Source organism: Myotis lucifugus, unplaced genomic scaffold, assembly GCF_000147115.1.
Source record: "Myotis lucifugus unplaced genomic scaffold, Myoluc2.0 scaffold_222, whole genome shotgun sequence".
NCBI lineage: Eukaryota > Metazoa > Chordata > Mammalia > Chiroptera > Vespertilionidae > Myotis > Myotis lucifugus.
The window spans coordinates 190,317-204,165 of NW_005871270.1; the positions used below are offsets into that span (position 1 = coordinate 190,317).

A 13,849-nucleotide genomic window follows, 5' to 3' on the forward strand; every position below is an offset into this window, starting at 1 on the left:
GATCACATGGCTGTGTAAATTCCCATGGGCATCCTATGAGGTTAATTCCATGAGAGAAGCCCTGAGGCAAAAAGCAAGAGATATTTGGAGAAAGCAGCTGAAGTTTTGGACTGTCAGGTCATACCTGCATGCACCTGATAGCCACAGAAATGGCTGGAGTAGAAAGGTGGCCAACAGAAGTAAGAGACAACAACTTACAGGATAGAAAGTCTAGCCTATAGGATGCACTCTAAGTTCTGAACCAGGAACCAATGTGTGGTGGTGTTTTACTCATAGCCAGAACAGATGGATCCCGGAAGAAAAAGGGTAAATGTGGAGTGGCAATTCTATTATACTTAATTGACTACTTTTAAATGTTTATCTTCGTGTCTTTGTGATTCTGAACATGGCTAATCATATGTTTTATTATCTTCTACTAGAGGACATGAAAATAGTTTCATTGGATTGGAAACTAAGGATGGCAGTTGACAATTTGGGCTTGTCATTTACCAATTTGGGCTTTCAGGCCAGTAGGTAAATAGATTTAAAACACAAAGGTGAATTCAGTGGTGTGCTAGAGCCAGCTCACATAGGCTTACAAGAGTCAATTATGTGCATATATTAGTTTCCTATTGTTTCTGTAACAAATTACCCCAATTTAGTGCTTAAGACAACACAAATTTATTACCTTACAGTTGTGCAGATCATCAGAAATCCAAAATGAGCTAAAATCAAGGTATCAACACAGCTGTGCTCCTTTTGAAGGCTCTAGGTGAAAATCTGTTCCTTGCCTTTTGCAGTTAGGGGCTGCCCACATTCCTTGGTCATATCACAAAGACTTCTTTCACAGTTACATTTCTTTTTTAAAAATATGTTTTTATTGATTTCAGAGAGGAAGGGAGGAGAGAGAGATAGAAACATCAATGATGAGAGAGAATCATTGATTGGCTGCCTCCTGCAGACCCTACATTGGGGATCAAGCCCACAGCCCAGGCACATGCCCTGACCAGGAACAGAATCGTGACCTCTAGGTCATCGTTCAACCACTGAGCCACGTCAGCTGGGCTTACATCTCTTTTTCTGCCTCTGCCTCTCCTGCTTCCTTCTTTCCCTTATAAGGATACATGTGACTGCACTGGGAGCACCTGGATAATGCAGGATGATCTGCCCATCTCAAAATCCTTAATTTAATTATATATGCAAAGTCCTTTTGCCATGTAAAGTAGCATATTCACAGGTTCCAGAGATTGGGATATGAACATCATTGGGGGACCATTATTTCACACACTACAGTGCATTTTTCTCAACTCTATATTCAGTGACATAACATTGGTTGTTTAAAATTGGCCCTGGTGGTAATATTTACACTGCAGAAACTGACAAATTCTTCAAATCAGGGATTTTATCGCTGGAGAGCTTATTGTTAAACTTTACCTATCTCTGATTGTGATGATTGACTGGGATGAATGAGCCTATTATCAAGGCAAAAGAATTTTCATAATAGAGGAAGAGAGGATTATGGATATAATCCAGAGGATACCTAGGGCACCTCCTATTCTTGCCATGTCTAGTGAAGACAACTATGGGAATATCATACAGGCAGCACCACCAAAGTCTCTAGTCCCTCAAGAAAAAAGGTTTGGGTCACCTCTAGAAAACTTACTTATATGATTAAGTTCTAGTTAATGCATTATAAGCGGAAGTGATATATGCCACTTCTGGATCAGGGCCTTTAAAACAGTAGCATGTCTCCTTCATGCCCTCTTCCCATCACTATGACTCTGAGGAACTGAGGTGCTGGTTGAAGACCAAGAGAGTATGGAATGGGTAGTAGATATGTGAAGTCAAGACTATCAACCAAGCCGAAACCGGTTTGGCTCAGTGGATAGAGCGTCGGCCTGCGGACTGAAGGGCCCCTGGTTCGATTCCGGTCAAGGGCATGTACCTGGGTTGCGGGCACATCCCCAGTAGGAGATGTGCAGGAGGCAGCTGATCGATGTTTCTCTCTCATCGATGTTTCTAACTCTCTATCCCTCTCCCTTCCTCTCTGTAAAAAAATCAATAAAATATATTTAAAAAAAAAAAAAAAGACTATCAACCAAGGCCAGGCAATCAGGTACAGAAAGGTTTCTGGCCATGTCAGTTTAACAGTTACATACTATATTTAATTTTCTCCTCCTTTCCTCCCCCCACCCCATATATGTAGAATGTGGTATATTGTGGTGGTTGACTTTAAAGTTCAATCCAGCCATAACCGGTTTGGCTCAGTGGATAGAGCATCGGCCTGCGGACTGAAAGGTCCTGGGTTCGATTCCGGTCAGGGCATGTACCTTGGATGCGGGCACATCCCCAGTGGGGGGTGTGCAGGAGGCAGCTGGTTGATGTTTCTCTCTCATCGATGTTTCTGACTTTCTATCCCTCTCCCTTTCTCTCTGTAAAAAAAAAATCAATAAAATATATTTAAAAAAAAATAAAGTTCAATCCATATACCGAAGAACACTGAAGCAGGATCATTATGGAACTGAAGGGAGAATGAGCATTATTCAGCACTCCTGGACCTGAAGCTACATGATGTAATTAATGAGACTTCAGTTGATTCCTGTTTGGGAGTGGGGAATAAATGTAATGATGATATTTCAGGCAATAAAAGGTAGGTTATTTTAGTTAGGAGTCTTGTTTTGTTTCATTTTTTGAAGTGGAAGTATAGAAAGAAGGGTATATGTTGATGTTGCGCTGTCCCAGGGGTTTATTAATGTGGACTTGTATCATTCTTATTGGACACTCAGCATCTGCAGCCCCTTCATACATTTGGGCAATATCCCAAACAGAGAGAGAGTGCACACCTTATACTATCAAAGCTGACAATGCTCACTGTCACTTTCCTAGTATCACAGACCCAGCCAATCCCATCCTCTCTTTAGTTTGGGTTCCCTGAGACAAGTGAAGTGGGGAAGAGAAAAAAGTCAATACAGGGTTCATTAATGAGCAGGTTACTTCTGTGGACAACTGGGGGCTCAGTTCCTATGGGGACTTTCAGAAACAGTGTGAAATGAACACATTGGAAGTGTCCCTCTGAGGGATAAGGAAGCTGCAATATTTGTTGACTGTTGTTTCTGGCTATGAGACAGAAAGCAGGGTATGCTTTATGGAGTTCTTTAGAAAACTTAGACTTTCTAGTTTTAGATACTACACCTTCTCCTTCCTCTTTCCTTAACATGATGTGATGGCTTGGGCTACAACAGCCAACTTGTAACTATAAAAATAAGTAAAAAACAAAACAAAACAAAAACAAAAACCCCTAGCCAGTTTGGCTCAGTGAGTAGAGCATCAGCCTGTGGACTAAAGGGTCTCAGGCTCGATTCCGGTCAAGGGCACATTCCTGGGTTGTGGGCTCCATCCTCAGTAGGGGCCATGCAGGAGGCAGCAGCCGATCAATGATTCTCTCTCATAATTGATGTAGTGATGTTTCTATCATTTTCTACCTCTCCCTTCCTCTCTGAAATCAATAAAAAAATATTTTAAAAAAGAATAAGTCAAGCCCTAACCGGTTTGGCTCAGTGGATAGAGCGTCAGCCTGTGGACTGAAGGGTCCCAGGTTCGATTTCGGTCAAGGGCATGTACCTTGGTTGCGGGCACATCCCCAGTAGGGGGTGTGCAGGAGGCAGCTGATCGATGTTTCTCTCTCATCGATGTTTCTAACTCTCTATCTCTCTCCCTTCCTCTCTGTAAAAAATCAATAAAATATTATATATTTTTTAAAAAAGAATAAGTCAAATGGAATCACAGAGATATCAACTCATATTACTGAGCCAGTAAAACTGCCCACCTCCATTCTTCTTGTATATGAAAAAAACTCCACTTTGTTTTAAATGTCTCCACAGTCAAGTTTTCTGTTATCCATCGCCAAAAGCATTCAAATTCCTAACTGATTTATCTAGTCTTACTTGCAGCCAAGGGCACAGGCCACAACTTGGAATCAAAAGGTAATGATATAAAGAAGTAGACACTGTGGGCAACCTTCCTCGTGATGGGGTAGTAGTGGCAGTGGTTATGGTGGCACCATCCATTGTGTTGATACTTCAGACTTTATTTTGCTTCCTGGTGGTCTTCACCAGGGACATAGACAATAGACTCTCTGTATTGAATAATAATTGTTACTACTCAATGAGTCAATGATTTTTGTAAATTTTCTCTCCTAATCACCATATCAGCCATTCAAGATGGATATTAATATCCACTGACCTGACCAAGATTACACAATTAGCAAGTGGCAGAGTTGGGATGCAGGTTCAGGTCAGAGTGACACCAAATCCAGATCTTAACCACAACATTATAGTGCCAATATTTATTTTGCCAACTTGTAATTTTTGGACTTGAGACCCTAACTCAGGCTGGATCCTGGGGCCACCCTAAGAGGGGAAGAAAGATGGGCTTGCATAGATTATTGTCTGTCATCAGCCCCTTCTGGCAGGGGGAGAGAGGATCCGCCCAAATGCAGGCAGGCTCTGAGCCAGGCTGCACAGATGCAGGCAATCCTCTGAGCCAGGCCGGGAAACATTCCAGATAAACCGCTAGACTTCTGTGTCTGAAACTCTGAGAGATAAGAATCTTGGAGACAAAGATAAGAATCTCAGAGACAAAGCTATTCCGCAGGCTTAGAAATGTGCTGAAATCTAGGCAAAATGAGAAAATGGCAAAGTACATGAAGACAGGGCATGTGTGAGAATCAATCAACTCTGTTGTCAATTCTTTTTTTTTTTAATTGATTTCAGAGAGGAAGGGAAAGGGAAAGAGATATAGAAACACCATGATGAGAGATAATCATCGATTGGCTGCCTCCTACACACCCCACACTGGAGATCAAGCCTGCAACCTGGGCATGTGCCCTGACTGGGAATTGAACCGTGACCTCCTAGTTCACAGGTCGACACTCAACCATTGAGCCACACTGGCCAAGCATCTGTTGTCATTTCTTGTTTGCAAAATGATTAACTGCACTCCTTTCTTTCTTTCTCTTCCCAAGGCTGGATTTGTAAGTCTAAGGCTCAAAACCCTAAAATACCAATCCAGTCTTCCTCCCACCTTCCATTCACCCATGCTCCAAGTCTCAGAGCCACCTTGGCCCCTCCACCCTTTTCATTTAGTTAACATTTTCCATAAATATCTATTGAGTATCATTTTTGAGCCAGAGAGGCAAGGACTCTCACTTCAAGGTACTTACAGAGAAAGAAGACATTACAAGATAATTGCACAAATAATTAATTAAGATTGTGAGACCTGCCAGGAAGGAAAAGTAGTATTCAATGGGAGTATATCCCTGAGGAACTAGATCTAGACTGAAGGCTCATTCAAATCATTCTCTTTCCATTTGTCTTACTCCTTATCCTCCTCCTCCTCACTGCTCCCTTTATAAGAATGGTGAGAAAAAAAAAAAAAAGAATGGTGTCTTTTGCATTGTCCTCTCCCCTGCATCCCCCTACCATAGCCTTGATTCAGGTCCTTGATACATTTTTGTATCTGTCTTCTAACAGGTTTCTCTACCCACCCCCTTTTTTAAAATATGTTCTTATTGATTTCAGAGAGAGGAAGAGAGAGAGAGAAACATAGACTCATCATTTGGTTGCCTCCTGCATGTTTCCTACTGGGGATCAAGCCTGCAACCAGGGCATGTACCCTGACTGGTAATCAAACCATGACCTCCTGTTTCATGGGTCGACACTCAACCACTGACCCACACCAGCCGAGCTTCCTACCCCTTTTTTTGCCCACTCAAGTCCATGCTTTGCATCACGGCTAGAGTTATATTTCTAAGTGAAATATGACCAGCTCTTCCTTGCTTTCACATTAAGGTTTTACCTCTCTTGCCTGGCACATTGCTCAACCTCTTTTTTTTTTTCTTTATCTCCAATTTCTACAGGAAGCTCTCGCCTCAGCCATCTCCACTATTACTTACTCATGTGTGCTCTGCAGTGTTCTTCCCATCTACCTCAGCTCAGTAAAGGACTATTCTGAATTCAAGGGTCTCACTGAGCATGTGCTCGATGAGAGCCCACCATGGGTGAGGTACTGCATAAGATCAGTGAAGAAGAAAAAGCTGGAAGCCAGTAGTCCGCCCTGTTCTGATGACTACTCCAGATGTAATACCTGTTTCCACAATAGACTGTAAGCTCCATTAGGGCAGTGAGAGGATCTGAATTATCCATTGCTGTGACTCTAGTTGTGCCTGGTACAAAGTAGCAGGGTGCCTAGCACAGAGGAAAAAGTCAATATTTTTTCCCCTGTGTATAAATGAATGAATGAATAAATAAAAGTGACAAACACTCTTAAACTGCCTCCCACTAGAATTGTAAATGCACATGTTTAGAGTTCTTAAAAGATTAGAAGTTTCCTAGGGGGAGGGGTTGTGCCTTACTCATGCGTGCACTCTTTACAAAAAAAAATCACTTTTATAGATTGGTTTCACATAGGTTATTGCCTGTATCACATTACAACCTTATGAATTTTTTTAAAAGATTTTTTAAAATTGATTTTAGAGAGAGAGGTAGGGAGAGAGAGAAATATCAATGTGAAAACGATACATTGATCGGCTGCCTTCTGCACGCCCCCTACAAAGGATCAAGCCTGCAACCAGCATGTGCCCTGACCGGGAATTGAACCCTCAACCTTTTGGTGCACAGGATAAGCCCAACCAACTGAGCCACACCAGACAGGGCAACCTTATAAATTATTGTCTCGATTTTATAGATGGAGAAACTTCCTTCCTTCCTTCTCCTTCTTGTTTCCTCATCTCTCCTTTTCCTCTAGGATGCATATGTGGTCTAGGTAATTCCTGTCTTTAATTGAGAAAGAGATTTATAAGGGCTAAATGTAAAGGTGATTACAATGAGAGCCAGGGAGGCTATTTGCCCTAGGTTGCACATATATGAAGCACTCATACAACCTTTTGATGTTACGTCTGAATAAAGTCAAAGTCTGTGTGTGCTTGTGTTTTCTTGTTAAATGTAAAAATGTACAATTTTTGTACAATATTTTGTCTTGTCATTTTTCTTGTAAACATACTAGGAGTCATAAAATTGGGAAGAGGCCCAGGTTCAAAGAAATTAGGTAACCTGATAAAAGTCTGACCCCCTACTTAAGGGCCTAAGCCAGGACTAAAACCCAGGATGTCTCCTCATCCAGAGAAGCAACACTGCCTCAACACTGCCCCAAATGATTTCAGTATGGTCTCTATATGGAGGTTAAGGGATTTAGAGTCAGGTAGATGTGTTCCTTTCAAAGGTAAAACAGTTACTTTGCAACCTTGGCAAATAATTCAGCTTCCTCATTTTAAAACGGAAGGCTATAATGGTACCTACCACAGAGTGTTCCTATTAGGATTAAATGACAATGCATGCACTTGAAGCATTCAGTACAGGCCTGGCATGTAGTCAGCGCGTAATAAATGGTAGTTCTTATTATAAGAACTGTATTTGTTGAATGAATGACTGGCATATAACGCCTGCATTCAACTTGAAGCTTGGAACTATCACAGTCGCTCAACTGAAGGGACGGGAACTATATAGCACTCGCCAATTTTTGCTGGAAATAAATCTATGTGGGAGGGTAATCAGTGGTTGGAAAATGTGAGCCTTGAGGCAACAAAGCTCTGATCCCCAGGTCCGAGCCAGGAAGACAAGCCTCCCCGGCGGGCTGCAGCCGCCGTGCAGAACCTCCCGTGAACTGAGTGGCAGCGGGCGGGGCACGCCCAGCCCGGGGAGAGGCTGCTTCAGAAGCCGGGTTTTAGTGGAGTGGAGCAAGCAGTATCTCTTCTAATTCCGCTATCTTAGTCTCGGAAACCACACCCTGGGGGCTTGGAGGAAGGACTCCAAAACCGCGGGGCGGAGGCTTCCGCGAGGCCCCAGACCTGACCATCTATGGTCACAGAGCGCACCGAACTAACAGGAAGTGGGGCGAGCTTCCACCTTCCCAGTCGGGGCAGAGCGAGCGAGGCCGCAGCGGGCACGCCCAGAAGCCCGGGGCTGAGCCCACGCGCCCTCGTCCACCCTCTCCCCACACCCAGCCTCTGCAGGTCCACCCAGAACACTGTCCAAGGCCAACGTCACAAACGGGGAAACCGAGGTACGCACGCCCCGAGAGAGGCGGAGCTTAGCCTTCATCGCCTCGCATAGTTGATGGCCGCCGAGAACTCCGCCCCTCAGAAAAACTACCCCTTGGTCCCTCCAAGACCCCTTCTGGACGGTTGTGAAAAGGGAGCGGCTTGCCATTGAGCCCATACTGGTAGGAGCATTAGCCACTTACCTGTCCTCCTTCTCTGGAGGTGGAGCTTAGCCAGCAATTTCATCCCTTCATTGGTCCCGGCGCCTGCGGCCCCACAGTTAGATGGAGGCGTGGCCAGATAGGACACGCCCTTCGGGGTCGCTCCCGCCCTGGGGGCGGGGCTGTTTTGCCTGTGCGCTCCTGGCTGGCGGGTAGACACCGGGGCGTGGTGAATAGGGGGTGGAGTCACGAGCGGGGCGGCCGGACTTCCTCCCCGCGCTCCTCCAGCCAGGCATTTCAGCTGGCCGTTCGTTTCCGGTGGGGGTGCGGCGCCCAGTGAGGGCCCGGAAGTGGGTCGCGCGAAGATTGCTGGGCGGTTCTTGCCGGAAGTGGAAAGCGGCTGTTCGCAGTCCGGAGGTGAAGCCGAGCTCTGAGGTGAGGGTTCGCGGTCCGGTAGGGACTGGGCTGCCTTCCGCGGCCCACTGGCCCCTGGCGTTGTTAATGGCCTATGTTCCTGGCCTATGTGCGCGTGGTGAACCCTGCCGAGGGGTCTGGGGCGGAGGCCCCGAGGCCGACCTGGTAACCTGGGCGCGGTCTCTTGAGGTGGGGCCGGGGTGACCAACTGAATTGGGCTCTCCCGGGGTGGCCCTTCCCCTGAATTTCGCAGTCCGGGTCATCAGCTTCAGCGGAGGCCTGATTCCTAAGATGCCCTAACGAAAAGGAACCTCCGAGACCTTAGTAGTCTTCCTTATCCCCATCTCGCCCCCATTGCACGGATGGGTAAATTGATCCCGGAAAGAACAGGCTGGTCTACGATCGTATAGCTAATGAGGGAAATAATTGGAATCATGACTTCGGTTCTTTGAATCCAAGCCCCAGATCCTTCCTACATTCTTTCCCCGAGAACCTGCCTCGGAACGGTTTTCCGGTTGGGTGTCCTCTCTTTGGCATCTGTCAGTTAAAGGGCACCAAGATAAAGGCTTCTTGGAACTTCTTATTTTTTGTTGTAATGCCGCGTGTTTGGGATGCCTGGGAAGTTTTTAAATGGAGAGAGGGGCAGGTCCTTGTATTTGCATTCGGATAGTCCTCCCTTCCTCCTAGTCAGTTGCTCTTATTCTGAAGAGGCAAGTTAACTTTATTGAGGGTGTTGCATACTCCTGGTCCTGAAATCAGATGGCTGAGGTTTGGTCTTGCCCCACTGCTGAGTATCTGTGGCCATAGATGCCTTATTTAACTTCTTTGAGCCTCTTCCTCCCTCCCCTCCCCTCCCCCCCCCACCCCCCCATCCTTTAGGTGGAGATCTCCACTCACCTCACAGAATTAAATTTAGAACAAATTGTGTTTATTCTGTCTCGGGCACCCTGCCACATCCAGGGAATGCAGTTTTGAAACAAAACCAGCTAGATCCTGCCATCAAGGAGCTAACTGTTTGCAGGGACGTTTGTTTAAGAAGTAATTATAAATGTGATGTGTTAGGAAAGAACACAGGATGCTATGGAAGTATGTAACAAGGGGCTCAGGAAAATTCCTTCTGCAAGAGCAACGTTTGAAATGAATTTTGAAGGATGAATAGGAATAAGCTCGATGAAGAGAGGATGGCAGCCTTTTTAAGGCAGAAGTATCAGAACTGCCAGTTGAACTTCTTTGTAGGAATTCCTGCTCAAGTGAAAAACGGGACAGCCCATCACCAGTGATTTCTCGAGCCTTTAACATGTGTGAGGCACAGATTAAAGGAGGCACTTGGCCCTGGTGGCTAAGAATACAGTTCTCATAGAGTGGAGGAAGGGGCAGACAAGTAAAGCAGGGATGGTTTACAATGTTCAAGTGCACTGTGTGAGCACAAGGCTGAAAGGCAGTAAGAGGAGAAATACCTGGGCCAGAGTTCCAGGCTTTGAGGAGGAAATGGGAGGCTAAGTCTGGGAGATTTATTTAGCCATATGGTGAATCTGGAAAAGGAATTGCCATGCAAAGTGTACAAAACCAAGGACATGGAGATCTGGACACGTGAAAGACCATGACTAGTTCAGTGTGACTAGAATTCTAGTAATGCTTGGAGAAGTGAAGGAAGTGGGAAGTGGTGGGGGTCAAATATGAAGGACCTTGTAAACCATGTTAGGAAATATGGATCTGGCCCAACTGGAGTGGCTTAATGGTTGAGTGTCAACCTATGAACCAGGAGGTCATGGTTCGATTCCCAGTCAGGGCACATGCCTGGGTTGCAGGGCTCGAACATATTTAAAAAAAAAAAAAAAAGCAATGTGGAATATGGATCTGACCCTGAAAGCTATGAGGAGGCTTTGAAGGCTTTTATGTAGGAAAATTATGTTGTCAGATTTATGTTTTGTTGTATTTATTTTTAAATATGCTTTTTAAAAATATATATATTTTATTGATTTTTTACAGAGAGGAAGGGAGAGGGATAGAGAGCTAGAAACATCGATGAGAGAGAAACATCGATCAGCTGCCTCCTGCACACCCCCTACTGGGGATGTGTCTGCAACCAGGGTACATGCCCTTGACTGGAATTGAACCTGGGACCCTTCAGTCCGCAGGCCGACGCTCTATCCACTGAGCCAAACCGGTCAGGGCTAAATATGCTTTTATTGATTTTAGAAATGAAGGGAGAGGGAGAGAATTACTGATGTGAGAGAAATATTGATTGGTTGCCTCCTGCATGGCCCGCCACCCCCCACCCCGCACCAAGGAGCTAGTCTGCAAGTCCGACATATGCCCTGACCGGGAATCGAGCTAGTGACCTTTTGGTGCATGGGATAGTGCTCAACAACTGAGCCACATAGGCCAGGGCAGATTTATGTTTTAGAAAGTTCAGTCTGTCAAATGGGAAGAGACATGGGAGGAAGTAGACCAGTGTTTGGAAGCTGTTTCCATAATCATGATTTTAAATAGGACAATGACAGTGGAAAGGAGAGGAGGAATCAGGCTTGAACAATGTTAAAAAGATGGAATCCATAGAACTGGAGGCTGGTTGCTTATGGGAGTGAGGAAATAGGAGTAGTCTAGGGCAGTGGTCGGCAAACTCATTAGTCAGCAGAGCCAAATATCAACAGTACTTCTTCAAAATAGACTCTCCCAGGCCGTAAACCGACTTCTAAGCATGGGCCACGAAGTTTCAATCGCACAGTATGTGCACGCCCGCACGTGGTATTTTGTGGAAGAGCCACACTCAACGGGCCAGAGAGCCGCATGTGGCTTGCGAGCCGCAGTTTGCCGACCACTGGTCTAGGGTGATTGCCTGGTTTTCTGGCTTAGGGAACTGGGTAGTACCATTCACCAAGATAGGTATTATGAGAGGGAAGGCTGGGTTGGGCAGGTGGCAGGGAAAGAAAATTAATTTTGGATATATTGAGTACAAGGTGTTTGCAGCACATCCAATAAGGTACTCAAATAGTGGAAACAGCAAGAGCAAGATGTGGAGGCAGGAGAGGGCATGAAGTACTGGAACCTGGAGTTTGTGGCAGAAGATAAGATCAGTAAAAAGGTAGCTGCCTGCCAGGTTTTGAATGGCTTTTGATACCTTATTTGACTGCACTTGTATTTTATTCTGTGGTTGACAGCTTGTTTATTGTATAAGTTGTTGCAGTCCAACATAAAGAAAATTCTATAAGAATTTCCTGCTTTTTTCTCCCCCCCCCCCAATACTTTATCAATCAGGTGGACATAATTTATGTCTCAGAAGTTTAAATAAAATGTAGCAGTAAAAGTACTTTGTCATGTACAACCTGTCTTGCAAACTGAAAATGGTGGTAGTGTTAAGATTCGATTAATGTGTTTTTGCCTTGAGGAGGTTAGCTGTTTAGTTTGTAAAATGTTTTGTTTCCAATAAGTGGTGATCTTTATTGTCACCCCTTTTCTTGGTTATACATACATTTGTTTAATTGCTATTATTTTTTTTAACGAGGGACTAAGCCTTTAAAAATTTACTTCCTCCTTTCAGTTTTCTGAAGCATTGTGAGTCAACGATTCATTTTACTTAAACAAGCAAATGCAAAATATCATTTGAATTTGAACCCTCTGGTTTGGAATTTAATCCTGAGATTTGAAATCTCAGGATTCTCAAGCCATAATTTACCCAGTCCTAGTGATTATGCCTTGGAATTGTCATCATCAGTTTCTTTACTTTCTACTAACCTGGCTTTCATGCCTATACTTCAACTTCTGCACCACAACTAGACTAATCTTACGAAGAACCATTTTCATCTTATTACCCTTCACTTTCCCAAAGAATCATATTACCGAAGAATCAAATCTAGCCCTGGCTGGTTTGGTTCAGTGGATAGAGCATCAGCCTGCAGACTGAAGGATCCAGGATTCGATTCCAGTCAAGAGCACATGCCTGGGTTGCGGGCTGGATCCCCAGTAGGGGGCATGCAGGAGGCAGCCGATCCATGATTCTCTCTCATCATTGATGTTTCTGTCTCCTCTCTCCCTCTCCCTTCCTCTCTGAAATCAATAAAAATACATTTTTAAAAAATCATAGGAGAAATGGAAATAAACATAAAATTTTAAAAAAGAATCAAGTCTAAATTCCGTTGTTCAATTTACAAAATCCTCCACAATCAGACTCTTATCTTAATTGGTTTTTTTGGATGTTTTAGATTGACAATATAATTTAGAAAGTCCTAAACTGCCACATTAGCATTTTATTTGTATCTCTTGAGCTTCCCTTTGCTCCTCACTCTATTGGGACAGGGTTTCTCAACTTGGCACAGTTGACAATTTGGGCTGGATAATTTTTTGTTGTGGTGTTGTCCTGTGCATTGTAGGATTTTATTTATTTACTTATTTATTTTTAATAGATTTTTATTGATTTCAGAGGGAGAGAGAGATAGAAACATCAGTGATGAGAGAGAATCATTGATCGGCTGCCTCCTGCACGCCCCCTACTGGAGATCGAGCCCACAACCCAAGCATGTCCCCTTGGCTCAGTGGATAGAGCAGCAGCCTGCAGACCAAAGGGTCCCAGGTTTGATTCTGGTCAAGGGCACATACCTGGGTTGCAGGCTCAGTCCAGCGTGCAGGAGGCAACCAATCAATGATTCCCTCTCATCATTGATGTTTCTGTCTCTCTCTTCCTCTCCCTTCCTCTCTGAAATCAATAAAAATATGTTTTAAAAAAAAGAAAAAGTATCATATCATAGCTATGATTGTGCAATGCCTTATCTCTCTAACTAATTTTTCTAAAGGCAGGCTCCATGGCCATGCTTAGCACAGTGTATGGCACATGAGAAGTACTAGGTATCCTGCAATGAATGTATCATACGTTTCATTGAGACATCAAGAATTATTATTTATTCAGAGAATTCCTGGGTGGTCCTTGAAGGACTTGCCTTTTTGTTTTTTTTTGTTCTTGTCATCAGAGGGTGTGATCTTAATAGAGAAATGCTACTGATTTAGGCACTCACTAGAAGAAAGCTTTGGGTTAGTTGACAGCGCAAGTCAGGAGATTTATAGAGGGTGGAGCAAAAGTAGATTTACAGTTGTGAGAATGAGAAATACAGAATTTATTCTTGTATTATTAATTATTGTATTATTTTTCATATGAACAACTATAAAGTTACTTTTGCCCCACCTTGTATGTCCCCTATATTGGGGA

At 44.2% G+C, this 13,849-nt stretch overlaps 1 protein-coding gene across 5 annotated transcripts in view; it reads left to right on the forward strand.

Annotated features, from left to right (window-relative positions):
• The first annotated feature begins 8,075 nt into the window (after nt 1-8,075).
• CAP1 (cyclase associated actin cytoskeleton regulatory protein 1) overlaps nt 8,076-13,849 on the forward strand; it is a 30,014-nt gene continuing 24,240 nt past the window's right edge. For 2 of the 5 annotated variants that reach the window (XM_014463790.2, XM_023761898.1), the window contains exon 1: nt 8,516-8,670. The gene's annotated coding sequence lies outside the window, so the exon portion shown is untranslated. Of the gene's footprint in view, nt 8,098-8,515; nt 8,671-13,849 lie in introns of those variants that run through there. The other 3 variants (XM_006098138.3, XM_014463789.2, XM_023761897.1) reach the window with 2 other exon arrangements.